Source organism: Chrysochloris asiatica, unplaced genomic scaffold (assembly GCF_000296735.1).
Source record: "Chrysochloris asiatica unplaced genomic scaffold, ChrAsi1.0 scaffold00053, whole genome shotgun sequence".
In the NCBI taxonomy this organism is placed as follows: Eukaryota; Metazoa; Chordata; class Mammalia; order Afrosoricida; family Chrysochloridae; genus Chrysochloris; species Chrysochloris asiatica.
In genome coordinates, this window is record NW_006408571.1 from 18,302,994 (window position 1) to 18,310,811 (window position 7,818).

Sequence of the window (7,818 nt, forward strand, 5' to 3'; positions counted from 1 at the left end):
TGATTTCTGCATTCCGTTGGCTCACTTTCCTTTTGAATAGGCCCAAATATGAATAATTTCCACTTAGTTGGCCAAATTTCTTGGCTTAGATGAATGAGTGCCCCCAGTGCTGCATAAGTTTGTTGAAAGATTTCACTTCGTATTCCACTATTTCCCAGAGTCATGTTCTTTGCCAATGCCTTCAATGTGACTTGGACTTCTTCCTTCAATACCATTGGCTTTTGATCATATGCTATCTCTTCAAATGGTTGAACATCAATCATTTCTTTTTGGTACAGTGACTCTGTGTATTCCTTCCACCTTGTTTTGATGCTTTCAACATCATTCAACATTTTGCCCATAGACTCGTTCAACATTATAGCTTGAGGCTTGAATTTTTTCTTCAGTTCTTTCAGCTTAAGAAATGCTGAGCATGTTCTTCCCATATGGTTTTTTAACTCAAGGTCTTTGCATGTTGCATTATAATACTTGATTTTGTCTTCTCCAATTGCCTTTTGAAATTCTCCATTCATCTCTTTTACTTCCTCATTTCTTCCATTTTCTTTAGCATCTTTATGCTGTTTCAGAGTCTCTTATGATACACATTTTGTTTTTTCCCTTCTTTCTTGCCATCTAATGACATTTTGTTTTCTTTCTGTATGATGTTCTTTCTTGATGTCATCCCTCAGCTCTTCTGGTCTTTGGTCATTAGTGTTAATGCATCAAATCTGTTCTTGAAATGATCTGTAAATTCAGGTGGGATATATTCAAAGTCATATTTTGGCTCTTGTGGGCTTGTTTTCATTTTCTTCAGCTTCAGTCTGAACTTATATATGAGCACCTGATGGTCTGTCCCACAGCCTGCCCCTGGCCTGGTTTTGGTGAATGCCATGGAGCTTTTTCACCGTCTCTTCCCACAGATGTCGTCAAGTTGATTTCTGTGTATTCCATCTGGTGAGGTCCATGTGTATAGTCATTATTATGTTGCTTATAAAGGCATTTACAATAAAGAAGAAATCATTGATCTTGCAAAATTCTATCATGTGATCTCTAGCATCATTTATATCACCAGGGCCATATTTTCCACCTGTGGTTTTTCCTCTCTGTTTCCAACTTTCGCATTCCAATCACCAGTAATGATCAATAAATCTTGATCAATTCCAGACTGAAGAAGTTGGTAGACTTCTTCTATTTCATTATCACTGGCTTTAGTGGTTGTTGTTTAAATCTGAATAATAGTAGTATTCTATTAATAATAGTAGTCGTATTTGGAGTCCTGGTGTAATGACACAGGATAAGCACTAGACTTCAGGGTAAGTTTGAACCACAAGGTCAAACTAACCAGTCACTCCTTGGAAATCCTATACAGGGTTGTTATGAGTCGGAACCAACTATATGGCACTTAATAACAACAACAATTTGTAGGTGTATGGATATTATCCTATCACAGACAGCATTATACTTCAAGATAGATCTTGAAATGTTCTTTTTGATGAGGAATGTGATACCATTTTTCTTCAGTTTGTCATTCCTGGCATAGTAAACCATATGATTATCAGATTCAGAATGACTAATACCATTCCATTTCAACTCAGTAATGCCTAGGATATTGATTTTTATGTGTTCTATTTCATTTTTGACAACTTAACAATTCTCCTAGATTCATACTTCGCACATTTCATGTTCCAACTATTAATGGATATTTGCAGGTGTTTTTCCTGGTTTTGAGTTGTGCCTCATCAGCAGTGATGGTCCTCTATGAATGTCATCATGGTCAAGTCTACTTTCAGGAGGCAGCTCTTCCCCAGTCAAAATCGGATTGTCTTCTAACCTGAGAGGCTCATCTTTCAGCATTATATCTGACCATAGTCTGCTGCTATCCTCATGTGTCCATATTTAATATTCTGGTGCTATCTGACAGTGTTCCATTGCTATTCATAAGGTTTTCAGTGGCTGAAAATTCAGAAGCAGTCTGCCTCTACGTTTTCCTAGTTTGTCTTATTCTGGAAGCACAGCTGAAACCTGTCCACCAGGGCTGACCCTGCTGGTATTTACAATACCAGAGACAGAGCTTCCAGCATCACGGCAACACATACACCACCATACTACGACAAAATGATAGCTGAGTGGTGCTCATATTGTATACTCTTTTTTTGTTGTTGTTGTTTTTTAAACTCATATTATATACTTGGGTGAAAAAAAAAGCATTGCTACAAATCTTAGGAACCTTTTTAAAACAAAAATATCAAAATATGAAGCTATTATTTCTCAATATATCCTCCGTCTAGGTCTATACACTTCTGAAGGTAGTATTCCCATTTCTCCAATCCTTTCCCAAAGAATTCTGTCCTCTTCAATTTACACCACATCAAAACAAAAGTTTTGGCATTGATGAAGGACTCAAATCATGTTCCTTTTTAATGCTGCTTGAGTTTGGGGAAAAAAGAAGTCTGAAGGGACAATATCAGACCCATAATGGACAGAGTAAAATTTCCCAAGGAAATTCGTGTGGGGCAGCCCTGGTTACCCATGAAAAAGTAGCAGGTGCTCCTTTTTCATTGTGATGAAAAAATTTCCTTGGCACAACTTTCCAGTAGAGAATCTTTTCTATCAAGATTACCACTCTGGAATATTAAAAAAAAAAACAGTTGCCATAATCTTCTGAACTGATCTCTCTTCCTTGAATTCAACTAGCCCAGCAGACCTCTTAGACACCACTGTTTTGACTGAATTATTTTGAAGGCACCCTAATGAGACTAAGACAGTTGTATTACTCATTGCAGCCATCCAGAGACACACAGACGTGATCACAGAGACACGACTAAACATGTTTTTCTTGGACTAGACCTGTGCATATATGAACGGAAACCCTATTAGCAATACCTTCTGACTTACCCTGGTACTTCCTGCCCCAGTTCTCCAAGGAACCCTGGTTTCTTTTGTTGGCAAATGCTACTAAAAACTGAGATCCAGATGGTAGGTGTGCTTGCTGTTACTGGGGTGTGTTGCTTCTAAGATGGTATTTCTTGTAGGCCCTATCAGCAGAGAGGTTTAGGGAGTACATGTGTATGTGCTAGCCTGTGCACAAATATATCTATATGCTCGGATCTACAAATGTCACGTGTAACTATCTGTATCTCTACTAGGCTACACATGAGTTCATACTGATGTCTCCAACTCTAATCTATTACCAGATGAATGATTCTAGTCCCCACCCCTTGGTACCTGGAATCTCTCACTCCAACAGTGAGAAATGTTCCCACTATCTGCCATCCATGTACTTGTTTAAACCCAATATACATATACAGTGGTCTCAGAATTGTTAATCATTACCCCCCGCCCCATGGAAGGAGCCCTAGTGGCACAGTGGTAAAGTGCTTGGCTGCTAACCAAAACTTCAGCAATTTGCATACACCAATTACTCCAAAAAAGCAACGGTGTGGCAGTCTGCTCTAGTAAAGATTATTGTTGTTAAGTGCCATCAAGTTGGCTTCTGAGGATCTGCTGGTGAGCTTGAACCATCGACTTTGAAGTTCAAACCAATCTAGCAGTCCAGCACATTAACCTACAGCACCACATCAGGACTCTGTCCAATAAAGATTACAGCCTTGCAAACCCTATGGGCAATTCTACTCTGTCCTATCGAGTTGTCCTGAGTCAGAATCAGCTGGACAGCAACTGGCTAGGAACCCCACATGGAAAACAATTTATCAACTAGAGTGCAGTGTTTGTGTGCAGTTCCTTTTGCTTTTAGTTGTACAGAGTTCATTAATTTTTTTACAGCCCTTTCAATGAGGTAGTTTGATGTATTTGTACAAACCCACTGACGCACACAGACCCTGGTGGATTTTTGATCCACTTAGAGTCAGCCTTAGACAGTTCCCTGGAGCATCTTCTATCTCCTTCCCAAACCTTTAGTAAGGTATGTTGGTGGTGGTGAGTGGATTCTGATTCACAGGGACCTCATGTATGTCAAAGTAGAACTGCTTCATGGGTTTTCAAGACTGTGATCTTTCAGAAGCAGGTTACCAAGCCTGTATTCTGGGCATCCTTGGGTGGGTTTGAACTGCAAACCTTTTGGCTAGTAATTGAGCACTTAACTGTCTGCGCTACCAAGGAACTCTTTGACTTGGTGTAGGCCCTCTGGTCTCTATACTGAAGGCACAATGGTGAGCTCCTCTGATGGGGGCAGTGTGTGTGTGATATCCCATAAATTTCAGGAGAGGAGGTCTAGGATCCCAGGTTCTCTAGAGCAGAGAGGCCTCTCTATCTCTTTCAAAGGTTCAAGGGCTAACTATGTTATTATGCTAAATTAACCCACATCCACAGCTGTGAGGATGAGAAGGAAGGAAAGTGGGTGAATGGGGACCAAGGGAAGATGGTGAGGACTGGCTGCAAAGCTGGTGATACCCCCTACCCAATGTTACAGAACGCAGACGTTCCAAATGCACAGAATTCCTGGAAGCAAGCTTTCATTTGCCCTTAAATATTACGCTCCTTATACTTCTCTATTATGGATATTACAAAAGAAAATCCGAGCATAAAAATACTTTTGAAAATCACCCACTCTGCCCTGGAAGGTGATCAGACAAACATTTCCATAGCTATCACAATCCCCTTGGCTCTGAGGTGGGTGGGAAGTCTGGAGTTTGAAATGACATCCCTCATCAACTTGGTCCCTAGGGATGAAGAGGGAGCCCGGCAGCCCATCATTTCTTGCCTTTGATAAGCACCTTTCTTATTCTAATGACACCTTTCCCTAAAGTAACTTTTTCAGCTGTCTCCTTCACCCCCACCCCTTACATCTCTGATTTAAAGGAGTATATTCAGATGGCTTGTGAACGAACAATGCTGCTTTTTGGATGGTTTAATTGGGAAAGTAAACCTGCGGAGAGTCTTATCTGGGGTGAGTGTCTCAAGCATCCAAGATTATCTCCCTGTCACATTGTGACCCATCTCCTTCATGCCACCTTTTAATTTTGGTAGCAATTATGGTGTATATGGATAATGCCCATTAGCATATTCATGGTCATCTCTTCATATTTATTGTCCACACAACTCATTAATCTTCATCTACTTTGTGTGCTTGACAGCTCAATCTATTTTGCAATCTCTGGGAAGCAGCCATAGCCCCCCAAAGCCTTTGTTTTCCTGTAAATAAACTGTGTTGGGGACCAGAGGACAATGATACATCCTGTGGTGATTGACACCAGCCACGGTTACTAATCAGGATGGGACTTCATTGCCAGCTGAGTCGAGTGCATTATGGGACCATTGTTCCAATGATGCCAGGGCAAGAACACACACAGCCAGTCACCTTCGAAAGATGGGTTGATTGTTCTTCAAGATTAGACCGAGTTGCCTTATTATTGTCCCAGACAACAAGGCATCTCACCCAAACACTCGTGTTTGCAGGGACGGCCAGTACACTGGCCGGATTTGAATTGCTAATGTGTAATCGGCCTGGCACAGATGTGCAATGAATATTTGGATGTTGTTTTGCCTGTCAGTCGAGGAGGATGAATTGATGAGGTGATGAGTAGTCAATGATGGGTCCTGGATGCTGGCCAACCGCAGAGTTTGAGCACTTGCACCGACGATAATCAGATTACCTCCAAAAGTGCCTTTGATGTAATTCATTGGCAAATTCTATTACAGACTAGCAGGGTGTATATTTGGTTGGTGGAAAGTTCCTTTTTTTTTTAGTGCAATTAGATGTTTTGCTATGATTCTCAGACTTGGGAAAGTTATGGAAGCCACCTTCAGTTTGCTCATACCTGCCAACTCTTAGAGTTTTGAATGATGCCTCTGGAGCTGACTGGGACTTGTAACTCACTGAGACTCTTTGCGCCTCTATTTCCTCATCTGTTTATAGTAATGTTATTTACCACAAATAGTTGCTATGAGAATTAAATAAGTTGATATATATAAAGTACTAGAGAAGTTCTTGTGTATGGTAAGTGCTAATAAATGTTACCAATCACCCTATTGGAATCCTGCTGTAGTGCTGCAAGATAAGCACTGGACTACTAACTGCAAGGTTGGCAGTTCAAACTCACAGGTTGCTTCTTGGAAACCCTATGCAGGGTCGCTATGAGTTGGAATCAACTCGATGGCACTTAATGACAACAGCATCACTGTCCTACTGGTCATTTGCTTTCTCTATATATTCCTGGCATGGCACTGTGGGTTAATGAGTTGGATTGCAAAATTATTTGAACTGCAAGATCAGTGGTTCAAGCTCACCAGCCGCTCCTAGGAAACCCTATACAGGGTCGCTAGGGGTTAGAAGCGACTTGATGGCACTTAACAACAACATGTATTATTTTTGTCACATAGCTTAGCTTCATTATCTTATTCATTACTATGTTAATGTGTCTGGCATATTTGCAAGAGTTTGGGTGTTTCCCATACTTATATGACCACAGAAACTTTCTTCCTGAAGCACATTTTACATTCTGCCCCCTGGAACATGCTTCAGGAAATGCTGACTGAGAAAATGATTGAGAAAATGATGACAAAGTACTTACAAAGCTTTGAAACGAAAGCGTGCAACTCAAGACTTTTTTATACGATTAAGCTATTGATAGGGGAACTAATTATGGAAACACATATGTTCTCTCAGAAAAATATTACGTAAAGATGTGCTCAACATGAAGAGCAGAATGAAGCTAAATAAAAAACTCCAGAAAAGCAGATAAGAACCTCTGGGAAGCAGTGAGATCAGTTGTTCACATTGAAATAAATCTAAACAATTGAAACAAATATATTGTCAAAGCTGAAATAAACACATTAAAATAATTTGTATTAAAATAATGGGATAAGTACACATCAATGAAGATAAAAATGAGGATGGGGGAGAGAAAGAAAATATGTTTTTAAAGCCTAAAAACAAAGGTAAAAAAGAAATGCATGAGGGAGCTTCAAAAAGCTCATGGAAAGAAATACATTATCTTTTAACTCCATTTCCCACAAACTGTTTGAAGCCCCCTTGGATGTGCATATATAGTTATAAGTAAATAGCTGTTGTTAAGTGCTGCCAAGTTGGTTCTGACTCACAGTGACCCAGAAGAGAGTTTCTGAGGCTTTAAGTCTTCACGGGAACAGAAAGCTTCATCTTTCTCCGACAGAGCAGCTGGCATGCTCAAATCGCAGACCTTGTGGTTCGCAGTCCAGTGCTTATCATATGGAGCCACTGTGCTCCCCAAGTAAATTGTTGTTGTTTAGTGTTGACAAGTCAGTTCTGACTCATAGAAACCCTGTATAGCGTTTCTTAGGAGTAGCTGGTGGATTTGAACTGCTGACCTTGTAGCTTAAGCCAACCTTGAGGTCCAGTGCTTCAAGCAGATGTTGTTAGGTGGCATTGCATTGGTTCTGACCCATAGAAGCCCTATGTGCAACAGAGCCGTACACAACCCAGTCCTGTGCCATCTTTCCAACTGCTGCTAAGCCAGAGCCCACTGTTGTTGCCACTGTGCTAATCCATCTTGTTGGGGTACTCCCTGTATTTTGCTAATAATCCATCTTGTTGGGGTACTCCCTGTATTTTGCTAATAATCCATCCTGTTGGGGTACTCCCTGTATTTCACTGTTCCTCTACTTTACCAAGCATATCCTTCTCCACAGACAGGTACTTTCTGATAATATGTCCAAAGTATGAGAGACAAAGTCTGGTCATCTTGCCTTCTAATGAGCATTCTGGTTGTACTTCTTCCAACACAGATTCATTTATTCTCTGGAAGTCCACAGTATCATCAATATTCTTCTCCAACACCCCAACTCAAATGCATCAATTTTTCCAAGGTCTTCCTTATTCATTGTCTTACTTTCACATGCATA